The sequence below is a fragment of the Protopterus annectens genome, chromosome 4.part0, assembly GCF_019279795.1.
Source record: "Protopterus annectens isolate FY-2018-M chromosome 4.part0, PAN1.0, whole genome shotgun sequence".
Taxonomy (NCBI): domain Eukaryota; kingdom Metazoa; phylum Chordata; order Ceratodontiformes; family Protopteridae; genus Protopterus; species Protopterus annectens.
Window position 1 is genome coordinate 1,542,869,387 of NC_056733.1, and position 26,083 is coordinate 1,542,895,469.

A 26,083-nucleotide genomic window follows, 5' to 3' on the forward strand; every position below is an offset into this window, starting at 1 on the left:
CCACTGTGGCGCATGTGATTCATAGCAGCATTGTTAGTTGGTGGAGTTATGCAGCTTTATGTTCAGTTCTAGCATATGGATATATTTTGTACAAATGTAGTTATGTCACACAACAACCATTATATCACATCAGTATTATCCCTTGATATTTTGCATGACACGTGAATGTATTTTTGGATTTCATGGCAGTAGAAATTTGTTCTTCCAATGTTATGCTGAGGGTGCTATTGTGGCACATGCACTGAGTAGTTCATCATACATGAGTGTGCTTGAGCTTTGGCATGGTGTGTACAAAACTACAGAGAAGCCTTCATTGACAAAGGACCATTAATATACTGTAGAACTGATCATAACTGAGTGCACATGAGCATAGTCAGTTAATTGCCATCAGTCTGACATGCTGATATGACATTCATTATCAGGAATCCTTTCATAATTCACAAATTGATTTCAGTTGTTTGTGACAATATCCATTGCTATCTCCTGTGGTAGATGCAGACAATACACTGTTCTGCTGAATAAAGAGCATCATAGTGTGATGTTTGCATCTGTTCTGAACTGTCAGCATGATAAATGTGTCAGGTATGAGTGCCTTAGGCAAGAGTATTGTGTATGTCACACTTTGCTCGCACATTCCTAAGGCCACACACACTTATGTATGGGATGCATAACCATTAGAATATTAATGTCCATAACTCCCTTCAAGAGTGATCCAACTCATACATGTGTCTTACCTGTTTCTGTGGCATACACAGTTAAAACACAGCACAGTGGTAACATTGCTGGCATGGGTTAGATTCTTGCAAAAGGAGATTGTGTCTTCTAAACCATTCATATTTTACAACATGTTATACTGATGAAATGCACACTATACAAATATCCCCTAATATACATACTGTCCTTGCTGTCATCTCAACTCAGCATGCTAATGCCATCTGTATCTCATTTAATCCCTGCTGTTACAATGTTACTTTGTATAACTCTCACATCCTATAATATCGTGTCTGCTTTTATTTACCTATATTTGCTCAGGACGTGTGACCACCATTAATTATTATGACATACATATTGCACAGTTTTATTATTACAAAATTGTCCTTGTGACATAAACACCTTTAAGTCAATTATTTTAGTGCAATTTGAACATTTGTCTTCCACTCTTATGTAATTCCATATACATCTCTTTGATTTCTGTGCACATTGTCCTCAGTATTTTTCCCTACCTGGTAACCTTTCTATTGTAGTTGCCCTTACCATTTAACCTCCCCTCTTGCTTATTTCTGTACTCATATATTTAATTTCTGGGCACATTACATTCAGTACACTTTCCCTCCCTGGTATAGCTTGCATTATTTGCCCTATGTAGCTCTTTGAGCTGTCCACGTGGTCAAGCTTAACAGGCTTGCTCTTAGGCAAGTGTGCTTGTTTACTGTGTGTGTCCATGATACTTAACACATTTTTAAGGCTGTCAACACCATTGCTGGCCACAAAAATGTGCTTGTATTAATATAGGCAATATGAGCAGCTACATATCTGATTAGCACTGCTGCTCATCACATAAACATCATAAGGACTGCACAACTGTTCATGAATCAGGGGGCTTCTCATTTCTTTTTTCATTCCCTTTTGAAACAATCATAACACAGATGCTGACATTTTTCTTCAATATAATGTCTGTCCTGTTCTCTTTGGTTAATCCTAAGTTCAAAGAAACATCTGTCTTCTCCACTCTAGCCATTTAGTCCATATGTTGCGTGCTTTGCTTATCTTCCTCATCCAGCAGTTTCCCAGAAACAAAATCCAACCAGGCAAAAGCATTTTCGCCAACCAGTTCCACTTCTTCCATCATATCCTTCAAAACTTTATTCATCAAACTGCATTAGTGAAATGGTTGGTACAACAGTGCAAACACAGCTTGCATCTACTTTGCCATCTTTATCAGCAATACTATACAAATCCTCACTCTCCCTCATCTTGACAATATCTGTAATATTCAAGTCAACACCATTAGCATGCAGCTTTTCCTTCTCTCTCACTACTATAGCACTCCAGCTAAGTGACTGAAAAGAGTAGGGGAAGTTTCGCTGGTACCCTGGCCAAATTTCACTTGTCAGAATGAATACCACCTTAGGTCTCCCCTGAAAAGACACCATTAACCTACCAAGACTAACCTGGTCAACGAAGTGTAATAAAGTAAATAAATAAATAATAAATAACTCCATCCCTGCATATCTCCTTTCAAGTATATGGCCACGTCATTCTCATCACTGTTCAAAGAGGGAGCATGTTAGCAACCCACATGCCCACCCGCTACCACTCCAACTGATGTGCAGCATGGAACTGCTATGGCCCATACAGACACAGCCATTCACCTGCATTCCTGAAGGTGTCAATCAGTCATTAAGCTGGATCACCTCCCTCCCCTCAAAGTCACCACTCACATCCATGCTCGTCTGCCTCTCTACCCAGAGTCTGTGTTGCTAACTGAACACAGGTCATCTAGTCTGATGAGGTCCCTCTACACCACAGAGACAATTTGTATCGAAGATAATTTTTAACAAATGTTCCCATTTTATATTTATGTACATGACTCTATGACTACAAAAACATACAAAAACACTGATTATAACCATTCTGATATAAGCATTGATGTACTGTAATTCATATCTAATATATAGCCTGATGCACATAAATATATATATTGAGCTCAATTATGACTTCTTGTTCTAATCATAGAATTTGCATTTCTTTTCTATATTTCCCTTAAATTACTCAGGGTGTTTAATTCTACCTGAGACACATAACTATAACATGTTACCAGATTTTCTGCTGATGAAAGAAAGGTAAAGAAATGTGTAAATGAAAGTTCTTGGAAGGTATAGAATGAAATGCTTACAATGAAAAAAACAGGTCACTTGAAAATTGCAAACAAAAATAAAATAAGCCTATGAAATGTATTGATTGATCTTCTTTGGCAACTGCCTAAGTGCAGTGGATCACATAACACCATTACACACTCAGCCCGGACATGCCTGATGGAAACAAGTCATTTTGCCATATGGAACATATCCTCATTCATAATATATATATGAAACACAATGATTTTCCTGTCATGTTATTAATAAAAATAATGCTGACTATATCAAATCCAAGGATAAACAGTTTTTAAGCCTATGTTATGTAAGATGTTCTCAAATATTCAAGTCTTTGAGCAATGTCAGGTCATTAAATTAAACAAACAAAGAGGATATTGAATACTGGCTAGAGAAATCTACTTGATTTATTGAGTTTGCATGTTGGTGAAGCTATTATTATGGAGACGAGTACAAATTATATAATTTATATTTGCAGGTTATGATGTTTTTTTATTTAAAATACATTTCCTTGAATAGGAAATATATTTTAAGTTGTAATTTTGGCATATTTTGGTATGTTTATATTAATTGTAAATATGTTTTAATACTTTCCTTACATTCATTATCAAATGCCATCACAGATACAGATTGCCTCAACATAGTAAACTCAGCCCTTCTCTAATGCTGTGACCTCGGTAGCTATCTTAGCATTTTAAATCAGGTAGCACCGACCACTGGAGGCTGCCCACAGCTATTTAAGTCCTGACCTCTCCCCAGACAGGAACAACTGCAGGCAAGGCTGCAGAAATAATGGTTATGAAAGGAGCACTCAGCTAACTCTCTTTCATTTTTACCTGACAGGTTTCACTTCATGTTAGTGCAGCATTAGGGATTCCAGGAAAACCCTTAACTGTTACAGCCCTCATCTCAACCAGCACAGCTCAGTGATTTGTGGCCACTTATTAAGTACCAGAATTAGCATTAGAATTGTCTTTTTTGAAAATGATCAATCAAGATGAAAATACTTTTTGCTCCTTCACACTTTGTTCTGTTCCCTGGCAACAAGCCAATCTTTACCTCTTGTACCATACCATAGGGAACGATAGGATAGAAATTTGGGTACATGAGCTTTGGAAAGCTGTCAGAGTGTGTCCCTGGTCTCACTTCTGCCAGTTAAAGGTTTGTGCAGAACAGTGGAAACTGTTACTTAAGAAATGGTACAAGAGGCATTTCAATACACACACGCAGTCTCCTGCTGCGGAAAGTCTTGCAGTGCAGGAGTGCCTTTCAAGGGTAAAAGGAAAAGACTGAAGAGTCAGAGGCCCTGTCAATTAATATTTTGAAAAATAAACAGTAATTGGTGTAGGAAGTATAATGCATGTATCATTTTTCAGCACTTGACTGTATTAATCTTCATAAATGAAAAACACTTCTCCTTGGATGTCTGTAGAGGTTATATAACTGTATACCTTCTCTGTCTTACTGAATTTTTAAGTATGCCATTTAACTTGTCATGTGAGCAACTATGATGTCATACTCATGTGACTAGGCTGGAAATATTGATAAATTACTCATGGACATATTTTCACTGACTCTGTCTCTCTCTCTCTCTCTCTCTATATATATATATATATATATATATATATATGTGTGTGTGAACACACACACACACACACATATCACATATATATTTGTCTATATAGATAGAGATAGAGATATTATTTCAGAAAAGAACTGCAGGTGTAAGTTTGTATTATAAATTAAATTTGCAAAAATTTGGCTTTTGATGATGGTAAATTCAGCAATTTTTTTGTTTCTTTTAATTGGGAAGGAACAATAATTTGCTTTCAGTTTTTATCTAGGTGTTTTCTGCTTCCTCTTATTTGTTTGTCATTATGACTGACTTTACATATGACATCAGCAAAATATTTTCTTACTATTGCAAATGGCATTTCTGACAAGTTAGTATCTCAACATGTCAGCAATCTTACTTGTCTGAGTTGCATCTGACTTTATTTCCTTTATATAACTACATTTTTATCAATACCTGTATGAAACAAATATTTCATATGCACTGTAGTCAGCAATGCACAGCAATGATGTACAATAACATACAATAACTGGTATAAGTGATCTTAGCAAATCAGCAGTCTAAGGCACAATATGTCACATCCTACACAAAGTCATGCATCATATAAGAAAGGCAAAGTGCTTATTTATGGTATATCTTTCAGGAAGATAAACTTTTATGGCAAGGAATGCATTCCTTTGAAGTACTCTAATCTATTGAAAGAATTTGCAATGAGCTAACAGCATATCTGAATCTTTCCTCCAGTGTATAAAAAGATTTTTCATTCTCATCCATCAAAAAGCTTCTATAACTACAATTTGTTCCTTGGCAAAATCTGGTATTACTAAAATGTGACTAGGTGTATTATAAGCTGTATATGTGTATGTATATATATATATATATATATATATATATATATATATATATATATATATATATATATATATATATCTATGATACATATATGGGACAGTGTGGAATTTTATCTTTGTTATGTTAGATATGGCCAGAGCTTTTCTTTCATAAAGTGATGTCAGTCCAGTAATGTTTTTGTAATACATATGGAATATTCCAGGGAACTGCATGCAACACATTCATGATGTAATGTTTTATATATGTATTTGTTTACCTACCTAATTGTTAGTCATGTGGTGCAGCGGTTAGCATTGTCGCCTCACAGCAAGAGGTTCTCCAGTTCAAGCCTTGGCTGGGGTGCCTTCTGTGCGGAGTCTGCATGTCCTCCCTGTGGTTGCGTGGGTTTCCTCCGGGTGCTCCAGTTTCCTCTCACATTCCAAAGACATGCTGTAGGTGGATTGGACACTCTAAATTGGCCCTAGGTGTGAGTTCATGCGTGTGTGTACCTTCTTGTGGAAGGTTGGGTGCCGGGCTGGCAACTTGACACTGTAAAACTCCCCTGCCAATCATGAGCAGACAGGTGATCTGCTGTGGCGACCCCTAACCGGGAAAAGCTGAAAGAAGAAGAAGATAAATGCAGTGATTGAATAGACTCTCCCCCGGATTCATGAAGCTTGCGCCAGGCGCAGGCATAGCGTAGGCGGCATAACGCCAAATATGTCCGCCGAGCGATTCAGGTATGAACCAATCCCACGTGCACTACCGGTGTACGCCATAGCTATGCAGCCCTCGGCATAGGTATGCAAATCACCCCATGTGCAGTGTTGCACCATGCTAATGAAGGCATACAGCGATTCACGAAGTGGTGCAGGCATAGCGCAAGCCCATGGAAATTTAAACCAAAAAACACGGTTTACATTTTCCCAAACAGAACATCGGAGTTATGGAAGTGGACGACACGCATGTATTACAAAGTTAACATATGCCAATGGACAAATCCACAGCCAATGGCACAAGAAAAGATGCACAACACCTAAAAAACAACATTTAATGTCATGTCCACAGTAACGCACAGTACAACCGCAGGGCATGTGTGTGCAAACAGGAATACAAAGGAAATATATAAAAATGGCAGAAAATCGCAATGAAAGACAAATTAGGATTGCACCATAATATGCAATGGTAGGCATGGCACACCACAAGCAAGGCGCAAGGGTTGCCAGGGGCCCGCGACAGTGTTCAGCACTGTAACTATAAATTAGTAGTCAATGCCATGCAAATGAGGCAGGTAATACTGAATCGCAAACATCCCGCTGGATTAAGGATGCATCTGACGGCGCAGCGTTATAACACCGAGGAGTGTATCAAAGGTGATACATGACATCAGCAGAGGGGTGTGCCACCATATCAGTAAACACATTGGAGCAATGCAAATCTGGTCTGGCCATTGCTAAGAAAAGCTGAAGGACAGGGGTGGGGAGGAGGGTATAGAACCGTTCAGCTGAGAGCACACATGGTGTCCAAAAGCACATGTGTATGGGGATGAACTCGTGCCCGAAACCCGGTAAGCAGATGCACGCGCCACGAACAATAGCACAAACAGGAAGGTCAGGGGAAAAAAAGAAGGAAATGCCGAAGCAGGGTAATTGGCGTACTAATGAGCAATTAACACCAATCAACACACGGCGGCTAATTGACGGCAGTAGACAAGCCTGCATGCAGAAAACTGCAAAACAGGATAGGGGAGGCATAGGATTGCAAAGAAAGGTGTGGAGGACCTGGAATGCAAAGATAGGAGAACTGTCATAGCAGAGCAAAGCAAACCCACAGTAGATTGGCAATAGCACACATTACGCAAGATAAGCCAGGTCTAGGAAAGTACAAATGAAAGCAGGCAGCTGGATGCATGCCAGCAAATGGTAGGTGTAATGTGCACAAATGTAAATAGAAGGGCAGGAGGTAATTCACGGCATTCAAATGTAATGCAACACCAAAGGCAGCACAATAGCGGTTTTGTAAATAAAACACAGAAGATACCCTGTAGCCACGATCGTACATACACACCTTATGACATCATCAGTGTTCACAGCAAAACAGTATAAAGTGTGAAAGCACCCAACACACACCTGTGTATTCCCAAACACCGCACCATAGGTGTAAACAGATGGGGAACTTTTAAAATGTACATGTTGGGAGCTGCCATAGCTGTGATTCATCAGCATGTGTTACAGACCGACAGTGTTGTGGAGGATGATGCCGACAACCACCGTAGGCCTCAGAGGAGGAGAAGAGTGTTCAGACCAAGGGTAACCTACCAGGGGCTACATGATCTGGAGATAGTAGAGCATTACAGGGTGGACAGGGACATCTTACAGCAAATAGTAGAGCTGTGCTGGCAACGCCTGAGAACCAGAAACAACAGAGGGGAACCCATCCCAGTGGACACGAAGGTATGTATAAGCTTGCGAATACTAGCCACAGGTACCTTTCAAAGGCCAACTGGAGATATAATGGGGATCTCACAGGCATCGGCATCCAGGGTACTACACCAGTTCCTGGATGCTATTTTACCACATGCCAATGAGCATATACACTTCCCCCGAACTCAGGTGGAGTTGGCCAGCAATATGCGTCACTTCCACCATGTGGCAAACTACCCAGAGGTACTGGGTGCGATAGACTGCACCCACATACAAATTAAGTCACCACCCAATGAGTATGGTAGGCGCTACATAAACCGCAAGGGATTCCACTCCATCAACTGCCAGGTCGTGTCCAATGCCCAGGGCATTATCATGGATGTGTGTGTTGGCAGCCCTGGAAGCTACCACGACTCCCATATCTGGCATGCCTCACAGCTGTATCAGGTATTTGTCAGGGGGGACATCCCACAAGGTCACCTTGTGGGGGATGCTGGCTATGCACTGGAGCCATGGATGATGACCCCCATCAGAAATGCACACACACCAATGCAAGAACGCCATAATGAGGCACACGCACAAACCAGAATCATCATAGAGCATGTGTGCGGGATGCTGAAATCACGGTTCCGGTGCTTGGACATATCTGGTGGAGTCTTGCAGTACTCTCCAGGCATGTGTGCCCACATCTTCATAGTATGTGCCATGCTACATAATATGATCCTGCGGAAACAGCTGCAGCAGGGTCATAATGGGGGAGGGCCTCACAGCCCACCGCAAGTGCCAAGGCCAACACAGGCACAGAGGGATCTAGACCACGGACACACTGTGCCAGCCCTAGTAGGCAGACGGAGGCGTGCTCAATATGCCTATGCCTTGGCAAAGAGGGAACGTATAGCACATACCTTGACAGTGTAGGCTCCCATGGACTGACACCCCTCCCCACCTGCACACAGTAACATGGATGGCACACAAACACGACTACCTGTAAATTGTGATGTATAGGTGGCCCACTGTGGAATCCTACATAGGCAGCCGTCAAACATTGTACACGCAACAGCCATGGGAACACAGAACTGTCGACACCTGAACAGTAGATGCGCCCATCAGCATCTGTCGGTGCTGTGTGTATAGGTTCCCAGGTACATCGGTAGGTACACACCCGATTGTCAGAGGCAAAACACCAAACGGGGCAAACAGTGACACCCATTGCCACAACATCAAGTAAGCAACTGTCGCGTACTGGAGCAGAGGCAATCCCGGGAGCACATGTGTGTAAGCACTGTCCTACACACAGTCATCATGGATTACCCGCCGCTTTACTGAGGGGCTCCACAAAATGTAATCATGGATGTAGTGTCAAGGCAGGGGATGTACCCATGACAGGCATTAGTCACTCCGGCATGCTGCATCCACGGTCATATGAAGGTGTAGCAAATTATCGGGTGTACCTAATTGTGATATACATACCCAGTGCTGGAATACAGCCAGTAAACATCACATGGACATACCATTAACTGGACTCATCAAGTTGTAAACTAACGGAGTCTTCCATGTGAGTGTAGTGTGGAGTAACTGCTGTAGTGTACTGCACATACAAAGTGACATAATTCGTGTACAACACCCAGATGTCCAAGTGGTACATGCAGTGACTGTCATGCATGTTCCCAGTCCCACGTCCCGCAAGGGATGTCACATAATCCCAATGGCACGGGTAATGCATTCCGGATGCAGGTCATCAGAATATGTGTAGCACACGTTAGCAGGAATAAGCATTGCCCACAGCTGGTAAGCGATGTTTAAATACAACTATACAGATATGAGCGAAACAGGGCTAGGTGTCACCGACCACTGCGCAGATCACGGTCAATGATGTACAGAACAGGTGACACCAGCATTAGTCAACCCTGAACAAATAGCGCCTGCTCTGAAGGGTAAAACAACCACTGCCAGGAGTGGAACAGGCAGTCATGTACATAATCACCCAACACTATTGATCATACCTCTCAACCTGTTAACATCAAAAATCTGGACAAAGGCCCATGAAAAATAGGTACAAATCTGTACGCTGATTAACATAATTTGCATATATAATTATGTAACCACGCCCACTCCAATGGAATTGTGGGATTCCACAATTCAAATGCAAACTGAAGAACAGACAATGATAATATGGCCCCAGAGTCCCCCTGCAGCCATTCCAATGTCCTGTTACTTGGCTGTTTTGCCTCATTTACCATAAACACTAATGTGCATATTGCTTTACTTCTACAATGATTTGGATTTTTTCATTTAAAACTTGTTTTACATTTTGTAGCACAAAAACTAACAGACATCTGCTAAAGAAATACAGTCTCACAATGAAAATAGACAGTATTAAAACTACTCTGTCCTTGAAACTCACATTCATTGAATCCCACATTCAAAAAAATATCATCTAGACAGTGGTGGATAAAGATTATCTTTGGGCTGTTTTCAAATCACCGGCCCCTTGCACATGAAACATGCATGTGTTCTTTGATACACCTTCCTGACTATTAAATTATATTCCTTGTATAATACAGCACACTTGTTGCTGCATTTTAAATTTATTGTTTTGAACATTTTTCCAGTAAGCAATGAAACAAAATGCATGAACCAATAATGACAAAACTGCCCAATTCAGAACATTTCCATCTTAAAAGTCTACTCAGACTTTTACAATCCACCAGTATCAGTAAATATATGCACAATCTCTGCAGAAGTAAAAATCATCTAAATAATTCCAAATTAAAAAGATCTGTAGCTATTGAAGAGGTTGCTGCTAGCAAACAACTTTGCAGGTCCTTATGTTGCATTTGTATAATGTGAGGAAGCCAGAGCACCCAGAGGAACACAGGGAGAACATGCAGACTCACACAGAAGGCACTTCAGCTGAGAATCGAACCAGAGAACCTCTCACTGTGAGGCAACAACACTACTACTGCACAATCCAGATTTTAAGAGGAACATACCAAAAGTATGAGCCAAGCATTTCAAACACACACACACACACACACACACACACACACACACACACACACACACACACACACACACACACACACACACAGTCCTCATGTCATGCATGTCAGGAATCTCTATACTCTACTAAATAAATCCATACATTGACTACAGACCAACAACAGTAGTCAGGAAATACTTCTCTGCAGCATTAGTAAAGGTATATCGTCCAAATCAAAAAAGTTCTCTTAGATATTGTGTCCTGATCAAAGCAATTATTGAATGTAAGGCCCCATGTATCTATAAAAACACATCATATAGTTATAAAAACACCAGATGTTGCTAACTAAAAAGTCACTAGACCATCAGTTACTAAGACAGGCTTGAAGATCTATTCTTATACTCTGTCTCATATAGACTGCTGCACAATTTATTTTTACTTTCTAGTGTAATAAATGAATCAGCACTCCATGTTCTCCTATACATTCATAAAACAAATTGTTACTGAAACAATCAAACAAAATACTTGAGTTTCCATCTGCAAACAAGTAAAACACACACACATATATATATATATATATATATATATATATATATATATATATATATATATATGTGTATATCCTGTCTGTGTTCTGCCAGAATGGCAGAGACACGTTACACCCGCCATACACAGAACCCACTCTACACATAGATTTACTTGCCGAGGCACTTAACTGTCTGCAATCTTCCCAAATCCCAAAGACCTCCCAGACATTCCACCTGCAAATACTCTTTACCGCAAACCCAGAAGCACTCAGTAGAAACACGACGACCTATCACTGCACATACAGCCATTCCCAGAAGAGCCACAACTACTAAGCCAAGAAGGCAAACCAATGCACTACTCGGGACTCTATTCATATGGAACTGCATCAAATTACATACAGATGCCTCACTCACAAGGCTGAAAAATGAGAAAATAATGGTCCAATGCCTATCAGGGGCCAGGCTCTGCCAAGTTACATATCACTCAAGTCATTGCACCAGCGATACCAATATGATCAGTCATAAAAGACCTAAGATATATCACCCTAGAGTCATAAATTAAATCCACACACCTACCTTAGCGTAAGTCCGATGATGATATCCACACACCCAAGTCCCAACCTTACGCTACTGGCTCTGCATGGCAAAATTGTTCTGCCCAAATGGCAGAAAGTAAAGAATGGCTTCTGCATGACAATTGGCAAAATTCTTCTGCCCAAATGGCAGAACGTAAAATACATCCTGTCCGTGTTCTGCCCGAATGGCAGAAATTAAAGTAGTACATCCACAAGCTTCTGCATGGCAATTGTGCGCAAACGACAAAAAGTAAAGAAAAGGAAAGTAAATCCCGAGTCCGACCAGAACGGCTTCTTATGCATAGAAAAATTGTTCTGCTTGCTCTGTCTGAACAGCAGAAAGTAAAGTAAATCCTGTGAAAAGAAAGTAAGCATGGTAGCTTAGTAAATAACGGCAGCAGTCCTATTCAAAGATACGCGGCATGCTGACAGAGCTGACGTCATCGCGCACGTGATGACGTCACTCCTGAAAGCGCTAAAATTTAAAAAAAGATCCGAAAAATCGGAAATAATGGGGTGCCACTCGGGAATCATGGCACCCCATTATTGGGACCCCAAAACTCGGTAAAAACCGAGTTATTCGGGACGGTTGAGAGGTCTGCTATTGATAGGCAAGATGTACGTACGGTTGGGTTGCCACAGTTCAAATGACCAATGTGGGACATACGCCAGATGTCAGCAGGATGACACACACCCGGCCAGGATGAAAACCAGAATGACAGTGTTTTGCATAGATAAAAAGCTTATAGTCTAGTAATGGTCGCAATGCGTGTTCCGTGTCCTGTAACATGTAGGTGGGTCAGATACAGAATAAGTGTGTCATGCAACTATGACATAAACTATAGGGAATATGTTTGTCCCAAAGTTGCAGGACATTTGCTATGTTCACAAATATTTCACAGGACACAACTGCAGAAAGAGGGATTGCCCCTCGCAAAGTGGGATGGGAGGTAATCTAAACCTATGGCAGGTGTGTAATGTGACAGGTATAGACACAAACGTGCGGAGTCCAGGAAACACAGTATAAACTGACAAACACACAATGAAAGGCGTAGCATGCCTGTCACCACCCCTGTCCGAGATATGTATATTTACATAATATGCAATAGTTGCAGGAAATACTCATGCCTGTATGTAAGAAACGGGAATGTTACATGCAAACCAATAAGTAGTGAAGGACCAAGAACAATAGGTATGTAATGAGGATAAAAGTATGTGCTATCCTGTGTACTGACCTTGGCCATATGTCAGCCTGTAAACACCACTGTGTGACCTGCAAGTGTCCAACTATGGCCATTTGAAAAGGTGGCAAGCCATGTGACAGAGGGTCTGACACCAACACCACTGCAATGACTGCAAATATCTGGGACAGACATACACAGGATAGCATTCATTTACAAATATCCCTACACATATCGCCGTACATCCGGAGGTATGGAAGTATCAACCGCACCTGCATACCATATAGAAACCAATTAACAATGGCCCAAAGTAAATTCCCATAATAGAAGTCTATTAAGTGATAGCACTGTAATTAGGGAAGGGGCCCACACACACACATATATATGGACTACATAGAAATGCAAGCCCCACAAAACCGTATATGCTATGTACACCCGCCTACATCCCCCACACTGTAAACAATAGCAATACAGACTGTAACCACAGCCCAAACATCTAGTTAGTCAATTACATCTGCTGAACCATTGACATACCTTGTGAGAGACATTTAAAGGCGCCATGCAAAATTGTATCCGTCGTATAACGGACCAAACGGCGATGTTACAGGTGTTTGCAATAGTCCTTTATCAGACAGGTGGGATGACAGGTACAGTCACAGGTAGAACCACATACTCAAGCCGTCACACACAATCCAAGGGGGACATGACCCCAAAATAGACTTGGCTCTACACAAAGCAGTTGCAATTACACACAACAAAACACAATACGGGCCATCTCCCCAAAGGCAGGGCAAATGGCCAACACCCAGGTGGAGAATTCAATTATACCCCACTGCTGCCGTGTAATTGGTGAATGGAGTAGCTGCACAGCTGAAGTGCACGTAATTAGTCACAACGGACCACCAATTGGCAGCAGTAAACCACATGTTGCAGGTATAGACGTATATAAGGATGACTTGCCAGATATGCAAACTGTATGCTCATACCGTATAACAGTTGAAAGAGTGATACAGAAGAGCGAGATAGAGACGAAACACCAGAACGATATCAAGGTATGTATAACACTAACTGTATGTATAGTATGTTCTGTATTATGTAATGTCAGTGTATGCATAGCCTGGTTTGCAGTAATTAACAGTGTCTGCCTTGCATAAAGTGGGGAATGGTATTTATGTAGTGATGTCTCGCTGATCGTACTAATGCTTGTAGAAGATGTGCGTCCAGCAGTGGGCCACACGGTTAACAGCACAGACACCACAAGGGATGCAACATGACGGCGTTAAACAGAACAATGTCATACGACCCGCCGTCAGTGGCAGGGTATGTCCAATAAGTACGTGCCATAGCAGGGGATAGTATATGTAGATATACTGTAACAGTACACATGTGTATGGGCATATAACGTCAATGACATGTCTAAGGTGGACCCTCTGTGCAAGTAATGGTTGAATTATGGGATACCATGTAAAACATGTGTAATGTATAGTACAGTAGATTGATACGTCAGATATGTTACACAGGAGAACAGGCATATGATGCATAACAAAGGTATCATATAGTGATGTGAGTAGTATGTAATTAAGATATGTATAAACAGTTATGATGAAATAACTATTTACTCCACTCTGTGCATTTTCAAAGGACACAAACATTACTCCCATACTAGAATAGCAGAAGAGATGTGACAGACAAACATGAACTTGATTGGCGTGTACAATAACAGTATACATATGGCCCGTAGTCATGGGACATTGTAATAGCGTGACAGCCAATCTAACTGGAAGGGCTATACCAGTAACCATGCACAAAGGACATGTAATAGCTGCACAGGTTCATAGTGGGGTACCATGCAGTCTAGCAAGTCAATGTGTAACAACAACTACAGTGTGCACACCAGTGGCACCTCTCCAGGGTAGTGTCCTGTGAACAGAAGAGCCATGTGTAACCTGCATCACTGCACAGTACAGCCACTGCAGTGATCCCTGGTGTACATGTGTCCACCATCCAGCAAGCGAGGTATCACATGAACACTGCTACTGACTGTCTATGCGTGATGTACATAGGAATCATGTCGCAAAGCATGGTGAGTGTCCGGTCTGGGAATGCAACCCCCAAGCACATGCCACACACAGTCGCGTGTGTGCACATATCCATGAGCATCATGGTCATAGTGGCTATTGTGTATGTTGTGTATGCGGAGTATATCTATAAACATATTTGCAGACATGGGCCCTGTCTTTGCAGCAGATGTCACCCCTGAGTATGTAGTCTGCAAATGTGTACAGACGTGGTGTCTGTACATAAGCCACATACATTAACAGTTGTAGCTCAATAAACATTATGGCGTTTTAATGTTGGGTTATGTAAAGCTGTTGTGTAAGGTACACACTACGCGGGGTGTTGTACCCATGGATGTGTGCATACGTCCGGTGTTCAGAGGTACAATGGGTGCCTATGTACCAGCTGCACACCCAGTACAGACATGTGTGAATACGTAGAAGGATATCCACACCACAGTGGCAATGTGGTAATCACAGGAATGTGTGCGACATACATGTGTCTTACAAACATGTACAATGCAACATGTATGTAGGGGACTAACACCTATGTGATAACCAGTGGGAGGATGGTGTACTGTAAAGGTGATGTTCACACCAAGTGTCATGCAGGTAGAGGCCATGATGTTCATACCGGTATCTGTCACAGTGACACCCGTATGGATGGGGTCTGTATCAGCTGGTGGAGCAACAGCGGCGCTGGGTATGCAGTGGTCTGTAAAGCTAGGCAGGGAAGTCCCCTCAGTGGTAGCCTGTACCTCAGGGAAGCATATACTGAACATGAGGGCTCCATGACTGAGGACTGTGGTAAGCCAAGTGTAACTGGATTGCAGTATGTGATATGGTATGCCACCCTCAGTGTGTGAGTCCCATCCATTAGCCACATTGCATAACATCCGGAGACATATGTTGTGATGTGCAGGTGGATGTGTGTGTAGTCAATACCAGAATGGAGAACGGTGCTGAATGGCGGCGAGAGGACAATGCAGGCTGTGTGGACAGCCGTGTCATCATCAACTACTCTGGCAACTGTAGGAAAGGTGTTCAACAGGTGTAGGAGGCATGCTGTGGCCCCAACAAGACCAACCCAGCTGGCATCAAAGGACTGGAGCACAACAAAGACTCGACGGATGATGTCCATGATGATGTGCCCTATAGCCGTGCATAACAGTCCAGTGAGGTGTGTAGGGCAATAGTCCCAGTCATGCAGTGTGGCACCACCTGTGAGGAGTGTTACTGTTGCTGTGTGCCAGTCAGGGGCCACAATGTCTGGTACAAGGCTATTACTGAATATGGTGTCCCAGTGGGGAGACATGCTGTTCAGAGTTCTGTGGACATCACAACCTGGGATATTGCAGGGTGACAAGGGGCCTGTGTCCTAGAATATATAGAGTGCAGGTCAGTACTGTGTAGGTGTGACTGCAAGTACACCGCAATGTACCTGCAAGGAATGTGGCCCTGCAGGGAGTGAGAGGGTGTAATGTTAGCAATAAAGCCATCAGACAGCATGTTGCCAACATCACCTGTTACTGTCATGTTCCAGAGTGACAGTTGTATGTGTGAGCAGATGTGGGTATTGCATACAACTACCGACATACCACCATAATGCCTTGTGGTACATCTCGGAATGTGTCGCAGTAATGTGTATGTAGCTAGTTATGGTGTATGTGATGTGGGATCCTGTGGCCCTACCGAGGCTGACCAGTGAGTCACCCCGCCCATGGGAATGTACACCACTGTGTAACAGCCCCCACCTGTTGTTGTAAAGTATGTCCGTGGGACTGCACTCCCAGAGTGTCGTCTGTACTCTGGTGTGTACCAGCATGGCTCTGTGTGGAATAGCATGAACCACATTGTCGTGTATGTGCTATTGATGTGCACTGGGGTATGTCTCAGCATTTGCATGTGCATTGTCCACCTGCACGTGTGTCATGACAACAACTACTGCTGTCATACAACATCTGTAGTCGGTGTTGTAGTACTCATCTACTGTGTATGCCGTGAGGTGTGTGGTGCCAGTATGTGGCTAACAAGGGTGGGTAGCAGATGTTCGGATTCCACCAATGAGGGGATAACCGCAGGTGTGGAACAGCAGTCACATGTTGGTAGTGTCCATGTCAAGGATACTGTTGGTCTTGGAGGTGGTGTATGGGTCAAACCAGCTGAGCGGAGGTTATGACTCACGCACAGAGTACGCCTAATGTGTCAGTACATGTGCGGCTATCACAGTTAAGTGTGGATTACCGTCAGTCTCACATTAGTAGCAGCAGTAGTTCCAGACACAGTTATATGCACGTGGAGCACCTGTGATGCATTGTGCGAAGTAACCAGCCGGGATGTGTGTACAACATAGTGGAATATGGGGACACCTCAGCTGTGGGTGTGCCAGTCCAGGTATGTGCCTGAGAGGTACTGGCTGTCTATACCCAGTCATTGCAGGTGTGCTCCACAGAGCCAAGAGGCAGGTCTCAGTCACTGCAGAGATATTGCAGTGGTGCAGTATCAGGTGTGCCTTGCCTGCGTGCGTCACAGAGGATGATGTCAAGCATTGTGTGACATGACCACATGCTTCGCTAGCCAGTTCCCATTCTGGTGGTGACTGTTAGTGGGCACTGTGCAAGACAGGCAGTATAAAAGCAGCAAGAGTCCAACATGTGATCGATACTCCCAGGGCTGAGAGGTGCAGGTCAACTTTGCCACAGCATCATGTTGTTTGGCCGGGTCTGTCAAAGTGGACATATACTAGATGCCTGTGGAATGACAGCAGAAGCATGGACAACTGTTGGGAGTGACACAGTCATTCGTAGTACAGTGGTAACAGGTCTGGATGACCGCAAAATGCTTCCCAGGGTGTGGACCACACCATCAGGGTGACAACACTGGTGGGCTATTGCATGTCCCTGCACACGTAGTATGTGCCCTGAGTGACAACTTCAGTCACACAAACATGGAAGGGGAGTCACATCGTACCTGCTGACTTGTAGCATGTGTGCATAGGTTATGTTGCAGAACCAGTTACTGGACAGCAGGATGTAAGTGACTATTGCCTTGTGTAGCCTGCTGAGTGGAACAGCAGTGTGACTGCCGACAGTCACCTAAGACAGGTGTGTTGTGTATGTTATGACACCCTATTGGCTGTATCTGATGGGCACACGTGTCTGTGGACTATAGGTTGGTATGGTTGTGTTTGGCAATGTGGGCTGTCATCGGTGCCCACACAGAGTATGGAGGGGTACTGTACAGGGTGTCTCCGTATGTGTGGCCTGTGGTGGGGTTCATGTGGGACCATGTGATGTGTGGGGTGCTTTGCCAATGTTGCACAACCCCACATGACTGTCAGGTGCAGTCAGGGTTGGTGACAGTATAACCCCCAGCAGGGCTGCATATGTGGATCCCCCACAGGCTGTACTGTTGTATGTTGGGAGGTGTGCATTGACTGTGGACATGAGAATAGCTCTATTGCCACATGTACAACATAGTCATCATAGTGACAGGCAATAACACTGGTACGTGCCAGTTGGACATGCCTGTATATAAGTGGTACGTGGCAGGTGGACAGGCCATAGAAACCACCATGTCTCACGAGGTATGTGAGTGATGTGTGTACGACAGCTGTTGTACAGTTATCAAGCTGAAAATGTATGGACAGACAGTGTACCTGTGAGGACTGGTGTGAAATGGGTGCTAAACTAAGCAGTAGCTCATAACATGCCAAGAAGCTCTGAACAAGTGCTGAGCATGCCCATACATTACAGATAGGGTGTTGTATACTATCAACCCACAAGTGTTGACAATAGTCATGATTGGTGGCACCGCATCAGAACACTGCCGGGTATGGTCTGCAGGTCCATGAACCATTATCAATGTAGATGTTAGCAGTACAGATGTACAAGACAGTATGGATGTTTGGCTACAGATGCCTGTGTATGTCACAGGAGTGGTCTACTAGTGGCCTGTTGACAGACTCACAACTACCAAAGGTGCTACAGTAACATGTGCATATCACACGGTGTCAGCTACAGTAAACCAGGGTTAATGTGTTGTACCCCACTTGCATTGTAGCCCATACCACACAGACAAATGTCAGCCATCTGTGTATGTGATGATGTGAATGGCCATGACCTATGGGCAATTGTTGTCACAGTGTTGTGAACAACATACAGAATGTGCTGTGTGTGTGATGTGTGTGACATATGTGCACATTCTTGCGGATGATATCAGCAATGACACCACTAGGGGAATACCCCATACCCATTAAGAAAAACCTAGGCTGTGGTCAACAGTATGGACACTGTGTTAGGGATGGTGTAGTGAGCATGAGCTGGAGACATCTCCCTGGCCCTTTAGGTAGTCATCCGAGGTACCCATGACATGACAGGGTGGTATCCATGAGCATGGAGATCATTGGACAGGCATACACAGCAACCGTGTGACCAATATTGGAATACACATCACCCTCCAGTGGTAGGGCCCATGCGTGGATGGCCGATACCAGCCTCCAGAATACTCACCTCCAGTATGCAGCATGCTATCCACCTTGCATACAGACATATGCCACACTATGCTGTCAGACATGCTACATGTCCATAGCCTGATCTGAAAGACATACGTCATGGACAACCACCGTCCTATGACTAGGATGGCCACATGCTGGACAGATCCCTGTGCCATACCTGTGACATACTCCCCCCATACCATGCAGCCCTGTCCACATAGCTGCACTTATCATCCCTGCCATACATGGTGTGATGGCCGTATGGTAGATGTAGTATCATCTATCTGGATCAGTAATGTGTCACTGATGCCCCTCGTAGTGGTGTAATGGGTGTCGGATACAGCTAGGAAACCCAGCCCGTACATGCCATAGCTGATAACCTTACCTGTGAATGACATCCGACTAGCCATTGTCCCATGTCTATCACATGTGCAACACAGGTGATCTGTGGCAGGATGTTGAACATCTGTGCAGTGTAGATGTCTATGTAAAAACAGATGCATGTACAGGTTTCCATGCATACTTGGTGCATTGTCACTGCCCAAGTCTAGTAAGGCTGTGTCTGTGTTGATATGTGACATATCCACAGCATCTAGGTCAACAGCATTACCGTGGATACATCAGGCATGGGTAGATAGGTAAGAACACCAGTGCATGCAAACAGACATGTCCACATGGAGACTGACGTCACATGCAGTAGGAACACTAATGAGGTGACACACATATATGGGGATGATATCCAATGCATACTGGGTGTTACATGTGTGGGACACATACATGCCAGTCGTGTTAGTGTCATGTTGATTTGCAAAGATAACTGTGCGAATGTAATAGAATGTATGTGTAGCAGTATCACTGTACATGTCTGTAAATGTGACCTGTCACCTTCATCATGTCTTACAGATAATGCTGCGTACACGCCTACCAGCATATAGCCGACAGGAGGATGATGTTGTAATACTGTACCTCCATGAGAACTGCGAGGTGTTATTTAGCCACGTGCCACAGCATGCGCAGCAGCAGGATGACCTATGGCAGGATCTTCGCAGGAGGGTCAACGAAGTGGGCGGCCACAACCGCACCTACCAGCAGGTGCGCAGACACTGCATGGACCTCATATGTCATGCAAAACAGCGTGCCACTGCAATTGCCAGGGAACAAGGTGGTACGGGTGGTAGGCCACCAACCCAGCCTCCACTCACACACACAGAGGAGCTACTAGCCAGTCAGGGAACACCCTTGGAACAGCCCCCACAAACAGTAGCTGCCATCATGGAGGTGGGTGTCTCCCCACCAATGAGCCTAGAGTTGCCTGGTAAGTCAGTACTGAACATAAAGCCAGTGTATCCCAAGTATGTGCATGTGTCAGTGTACATCATGTAATGTAACAACATATGCAAGGTATGTGGACACACATGCTTTATGCTACCCTGTGTATGCACCATACCTCTGACCTGTACGGGTATTTGCAGGTTGTCCAGATGTCTGCCTCATATTGTCGGTGTGTTCCTCTTAATATCTGTCCCTTTCTGGCAAACAGCTGAGGAATGGAGTCATTAAATGATGACATACAGTTGTGTTTACGACTGCACATTCTGTTGCAAACCCATGTGCATGCAAACCTATTGGTCTATCAAATATCCAGGTTAGTAAGAGCAATATGTCACAGTTGTTCCTGTATATCCCCCATCATAGTAGGCTTTGTCCACATTTATTGTTCTAAGAGGTTGAGAGGTATGGTATGCACACATGTGCTGACTATATGCTATTGTACAGGTGAATGTGTTAACCTGCACTGTGCACCCTGTGGCTATCATACAGTCATGGATAATGTTCATACTGCTGTGTCATCCTATACAGGTACCTCTGGCATGCTGCACAGACAAGAGTCCATTGCAGGTGAGTCTATCATCAGTATCAGGCATGTCAAAGCATAGATCTATTCGCCATGTGGCCAGTTAATACATGGATATACAGGTCGCATCACCCATCATCCACACAGGCCACCCATGTGCAATATATACAACTGAAATGATACACAGACATGAAACTACAGTAGTTGTCACTGCTACATGTGTGTCCAGCTGTGCATACAATGGTGGAGGTGTTCTACAATGGAGGCATATGTACTATGCAGTGGAGCAACTTGTGTGGTACACAAACCAGTACCGCACAGTGAGCAGTGATATGGGCAGACCACAGGCATCACCATTGTGTTATTTGCCCCTGCAATGGTTTCACACATTGTGATGTTCCATCCGACATGTCTGAGACACGTAGCGTTTTGGTTGCAATATCGTCACAATTTCCCATAACCCATACCCCACATACCACACATATACATGTTGTCTGCATAGCCCTGTGGATGGTGACATAGCCAACATCCATGGGTGCATGTGATATGGGACAACACAGACATGTGTGATAGATGGCCATCACATACATGACCAACACATGTGCACACATGGCCATGGGGGATGGCCAGAGACACGTAGCCACACAGAAGACGGGATGTGAATACACCCTGTCCCACTTTGTCCACACATGGTCCAAGTACAGCCGTACTAGAGTGATTGTACAGGTGATGTGGTACGCTGCACATCATAAATGCCTGTGCACAGCTAGTGAAGGTGTCAGTGACATGTACCTCATAAGATGTGTTGAACATGATGTCTGTGTCATAGCATGACGGTAGTCACCTTCACAGATTCCACTGACAGTGACACCAGGCCACAGAAACTGTACTTTTCCCCCCTGCTGTAGGACATCACTGTTAGCTGTCCACCATGTGTGCATGGTACATCAATGTCATGTGTGAAATGGTGACGTGACAGGTCCGCTATGTGTGGACATGGTTTCCAGGCAGCTAACACTCAGTAGTCATCATGCAGGGGTGTCATCTGTATGTCCTCCAGTGACCTGTCACATGACACAGCATGGTTGGGTGTGTATGTCACAATCCACAGGTATGTCATGGGTATGCATGCAGTTCTGGATATGCAATGTGTACATAACATGCACTGTTTAGCAATATAGACACCTCATGATGTCATGCAATGGCACAGTGTCTGTACATCACACTGTACAGCAATGTAGATGGCCCAGTCCCCTACCATGCCCATGCACATTTGCTCAACATGCATTCTATCTGTAGGGCATATGGACAACACCACAATGTGATACCCAGTACGATGCTGTACATGTGTCACGACACCATTGTGTCAGGCATGCATGCATGTTAATGAACATGTCAGCAGAGTACATGTCAAGGTCATGTCAGCCATGTGTACTGTTATCCTGTTCTGGTCCACATGGTGTATCACGGGGATGCATGCATACTACCATGATCGTGTGAATTGCATGGATAATGATATGGCACCTGCCTGCTGTAGTGTGCATTCCAGGGGGTATGCTTACAAACACTATTGATGTCTGAGCTGCATGCTGTCAGATGTATCACAAGCATGCTGCATGCCATCTGTCATCTCACATGCATGGTGTGTCAGTGTGTGTGTCGGTGTGTCAGTGTTTGTGTCAGTGAGTGTGTCAGTGTGTCAGTGTGTGTGTCAGTGTGTGTGTCAGTGTGTGTGTGTGTGTGTGTCAGTGTGTGTGTGTCTATTGTAATGTAGGGTATTTCTTTGCATTCACAGGTGATGTAGGTGCGTTACCCTCCTGCGGTCCATCTGATAGTGTCCCCACAGATGCTAGCAGTGATGAACATATGCACGAGGTACAGGCAGGGATGTCAGGGGCGGAATCTGTTCCAATGGTTGCCATCCCAGCTATGTCCCCCTCTTCCCCGCACACAGTTCAGCTGCCAACACATACCGCATCTACAGTGGCCATAGAGGAAGGATAGTCAGTGTTTGTTAGCATTGAACAGGAATGTGTGGTGGCTACAGAAGTTGTGTCTCCACACCATGGTGGCAGTATACTGACTGCAGATGTGCCACACAGGCATGTGGCTGGTGCTGCTCGTAGGAGGACCTCTGGCAGACATGCACCTGCAGGACATAGTGCAGCAGCTTGGATCACCAGACGCATGTTCCAGACTGTAATGGCGGCACAGGCACGTGCCGAATGGCAGAACAGAGAAGGGCAGAGGCTGCAGAGGGCTGCTATCAGTATCCTAAACAACAACATCCAGGCATTGGCAGGTGCTCAACAGCAGCTTGCTGATGTTCTGGACAGGCGATTGGGTGACATGGTCAGAATCCTCGACCGTGGCATGGCAATCCGTGAGCATGGGCTGTCTGTGCTGGAACATCTGGTAGGGGTGAGGCGTAGGACACATGGACGTAGGCCAGCTACACCACCTAGTGCAGGTCAACGTGAGCGTGCCAACTCACATGGCCGCCCCCATAGTGCCGGTAGCAGTAGCAGTGCAGCTGGTGCTGCAATGTCCACACCAGGTCACAGCAGGCTACGTGGACGTGGCCCTGGACGTTCCCGGCGAGGACACGATTTCAGTGGCCATGTGTCGTCGGACAGTAGCCATTCTGTACCTCTGCCTGGTAGTGCCCGTGCAACCCCTGGCAGGCACAGGACACGTGGCCGTGTCCGGTCACAGTGAGCTGTACAACCTGGTCTGTACAATCTGGAGCTGTCCATAATACCCTTGTGTAGGCCTCAAAAATGACAGAACAGTGTGCACACATACACGCACACAGCAAACACAACTGTAGGGCTCCACAACACCAACATGCATATGGAACAGACATGTCCATTCAAATCACCGGCCCTTACCCGCACACATGATGTCATCCATTGGAGCAGCCTATGCCCCTGGCAAACAGTATCTCCCTGTGCATATGATGAAGCCTGTGCCGCATCCCTGTCATCCACACCATCGGTGCAGGGATATGCTCATATGGTCTGATGCACAGGGTGAACAGAATAGTGAGAGGTGTATCTAACATTACTTGTGTATGCATATTGCGGGATGTGTATGTTGTATTGGTCGTGTGTGAATACTGAGATGTGAGAGGTGTATCTAACATTACTTGTGTATGCATATTGAGGGATGTGTATGTTGCATTGGACATGTGTGAATACTGAGAGATGTGTATGTGACATCAGTGGTGTACTGTCAACATGCACCAATCATACCATGTAGTCCAGGTGCAGCATGCATTGTGATATGTTCACAGTATGTGTCTCAGTTACAACAGTAACAGCATGTTGGTAATGCCCTGGTTCCCTCCTATGGTGTTCTGGCATGTGCCTACAGGTAGCAGTGTTTGCAGTCCCCCATGTGTAACTGTGGAGTACTCACAGGCACGTATGGCAATATCAGCATGCTAAACGTACCCTCAACCTGACTGTTGGACAGTCGAACATGACACAGATGTCCGAACATGACACAGATGTCAGCACATATACTGCACCTGAAGCATGTGGTCATTTGAACAGGCTACAGCGGACAGAGATGTGACATACATACCGGGAAACATTACAGGTATGTTGACATGGTGCAGGGGTTGTACACAGTGGTCAGGCCAATGATGATGTTAGAGGCCACCTGATAGCATGAGGCCACACTGTGTAGCAGTAATACCCTGTCACAGTACAGGAACATGGCCACATTCACGGGGTCTACAGCACTATAACACACCCCATAGTGTTCATGTGTGGACCCTTGCCTATGTGGTCATCACCCTCGCAGTACTTTGCACCCACACGACGTGGCACAGAGAAGGGACATGCACAGGTAGCCAGTATGGCTGGGACCAATGGCATCAACAGGGTAGTAGACTGCATCACCATGAGGGGTTAGTGATCCTGTTTCCACAGTATGGTAGCATACACCCTCACACCAAGCACCAGACAGCCATACATACATACACACACACTGTGGTGACCAGATATGTGTGTACGGATAGCCGATGTGTGTGATGCACCACACCTGCCGACCTCATGCTTTCCACACTGCAGTATGTACAGATCTCTACAACGGTGTACAGGGATGTGTTACATCTGGGACGTAGTCCTCACCATATGTGGCATGTGTGGTCACACAAGCGGACACACATGGCAGTGCTGAGAATGATACACCTGCCATATGATGATCCATTTGATAGACATGCAGCGGTACTGTCCGCAGTATGTGTACCAATGCTATGTCTGGCAATTGTGTGGCTATGTGCACATGGGAGGATGCCAGTGATACAGGTGTCACATGACATACAGTTGGTTACACCTGACCGCTGTGTATGCGTCAAGTCATCACCATCAAGTAACAGTGACATAGTGTACTGTTTGCACATGGCATGGTAGGGTGGTGTGTGACACACCTGTGAGCCATCCCCGGCACACATACATCTACACAGGTGGATCACCACTTTATGTACACAGATCCCTCCATACGTGATGTACAACCAACTGTACTATCTGTATATCACCATATACAGATGTCAATGATGGGGCTGCATTGCAACTGCATGTTGTAGTTAGGCACAGCTGTGTTATAGACATCAGCCACTGCACATGCATGGTTGCTGCATGCACAGTACAGATTGTACATGTGCGTTGGTCCTACATGTGTCTCCTGTAGCCATGTTTGTAT